Below are 2,418 nucleotides of genomic sequence, written 5' to 3' on the forward strand. Positions count from 1 at the left end.
ATTTCCAATTCTTTGCCACTAACAAAATGCTATGAATATTTTGGAACATGTAGGAATTTTTCCATTTTTTACAATTTCTTCAGGATCTAGTCCTAGAATTGGAATTGCTGGGTCAAAGGGTATGAACAGTTTTATTGCTCTTTGGGCATAGTTCCATACTGCTCTCCAGAAAGGTTAGATCTGTCCAGAACTCTACCAGCAATATTTTCTCTTTTTCTCATCTAGGCTAATCTAATAGGTGGGAGATGATAACTCATTGTTGTTTTAATTTGCATTTCTCTAATCAATAGTGATTTGGAGCATTTTTTCATATGCTTATATATAGCTTTAATTTATTCATTTGAAAACTCTCTGTTCATATGCTTTAACCATTTATCAATTGGGGAATGACCTGTGACCTTATAAATTTGATGCAATTTTCTATATATTTTAGAAATTAGACCTTTATCAGAACTCCTGGTTGTGAAGATTGTTTCCCAGCTTTCTGCTTTCCTTTTAATATTGGCAGCATTTATTTTATTAGTGCAGAATCTTTTTTAATTTAATAAAGTCAAATTCATTAATTTTGAAGTTTATAATGTGCTCTCATTCTTCTTTGGTCATAAATTTATCCCTTATCCATAGATCAGATAGATAGAATTTTTGACCTATTAATTTACCTATGGTATCATTCTTTTTTTTATAGATTGAATTTTATTGTGTCTTCTTTAATAGTCAACATTATCTCTAGTTACAAGCAAGTACCCCCAAGGTTCACTGGCACAGTGGTTGAAGGGAGGATTAGAATGAATCCGTCAATGGCTTGGAGCATAGAGTGAAAAGGCACATTATTTGGCATCAGAAAGGTCTCTGGGTAGGGAGGAGATTAGGATGGGGGATGGCAGGTAACTTGGACAGGAAGGCAGGGAAGAACCTAGCATTTTCATTGGCAGAGGTAGTTGCTCCTGGGTCCATTCTCAGTATGGGAAGGAGGTGAGCTGAGACTCTCCCTCACACATGGTACAGATTGCTGTGACTACAGCAGTCCCAATCTACCAGCTCACTGCTGTGAAACCACAGGTTGATCTCTCTCTGGGCCACTTCCACTGAATCACTGGCATGGATAACATTCCTGCTGATGTGAACACTGAAGTCACCCCGAATTGTCCCTGGAACAGCTTCTGCAGAGTCAGTGTCTCGTACCATGGCCCTAGAGGTATGGGCCACATTGTAACCTTCCCACACCGTAGCGACCACAGGACCAGAACTCATATAGTGGATCAAGTTTGGATAGAAGGGCTTCTTCTTGAGGTCATGGTAATGCTCAGCAAGGACTTTCTCTGAGGCCTGTAATAGTTTCATGCCCACTAGTTTGAACCCTCGTCTCTCAAAGCGCCTGATGACATCTCCAACCAGCCTCCGTTGAACACCATCTGGCTTTACTGCAATCAGTGTCCGTTCTTGGGTTCTAGTAAGTCCTCCAGAGTTGTACCGGAGCAGAATTGAACTGGGTACTCCTCCGTGAGGCAGGGACAGGAGCAGCTGCCTCGTAGCCAGGGTCCGGCTAGAGCCCTGGACGCAGCCACGGCCCAGGAGGTTCTGCAGCGCGCAGCATGGGAAGAAGCCCATATCCCCACCCCGGCCCTGAGACTGGGCGGCCGGGCTGCTAGCCTTCAGCCCCGGTATCACTCTTTGTGTCTAAATCTGTACCCATTTTGACCTTATTTTGGTATAGGGAGTGAGATGTGGATCTATGCCTAGTTTTCAATCATACTATTTTCCAATTTTCCCCCAAATTTTTGTCAAATAATGAGTTCTTATCCCAGAGGCTAAGGTCATTGGGTTTCTCAATAGTAGATTGCTATAGTCATTTATTGCAGGCTTTTTTTTAAAAAACTATCCTAATCCATTGATCTATTACTCTATTTCTTAGCCAGTACCAGGTAGTTTTGATGACTGCTGCTTTATAGTATAGTTTTAGTATGGTATAGTTTTAGAACTAGTAGAGCTAAGCCACCTTGCTTTCCTTCTTTTTTTTTTTTTCAGTTACCTTGCTATTCTTGCCCTTTTGTTACTTCAAATAAATTTTGTTACTATTGCTCTCTAGCTCAGTAAAGTATTTATTTGGTAGTTTGATTTGTATGTCACTGAATAAGTTATTTAATTTGGGTAGAATTGTCATTTTTATTATATTAGCTCCACCTAAACATGAGCATTTGACATTTTTCCAATTGTTTAGAACTGACTTTATTAGGGTGGGGAGAGCTTTATAATTGTGTTCATATAGTTTCTGGGTTTGTCTTGGGAGGTAGATTCCCAAGTATTTAATGTTATCTACAATTATTTTAAATGGAATTTCTCTTTTTTATCTCATAGTCTTGGTCTTTGTCGTTCATATATAGAAATGCTGATGATTTATGTGGGGTTATTGCTGAATTT

General features: G+C 39.5%; 1 pseudogene; it reads right to left on the bottom strand.

Moving 5' to 3' along the window:
* Positions 1-884: 884 nt before the first annotated feature.
* Positions 885-1,608, bottom strand: LOC141498146 (nucleoside diphosphate kinase, mitochondrial pseudogene; annotated as a pseudogene).
* Between the last annotated feature and the right edge of the window lie 810 nt (positions 1,609-2,418).

The sequence above is a fragment of the Macrotis lagotis genome, chromosome X (assembly GCF_037893015.1).
Source record: "Macrotis lagotis isolate mMagLag1 chromosome X, bilby.v1.9.chrom.fasta, whole genome shotgun sequence".
Lineage (NCBI taxonomy): Eukaryota > Metazoa > Chordata > Mammalia > Peramelemorphia > Peramelidae > Macrotis > Macrotis lagotis.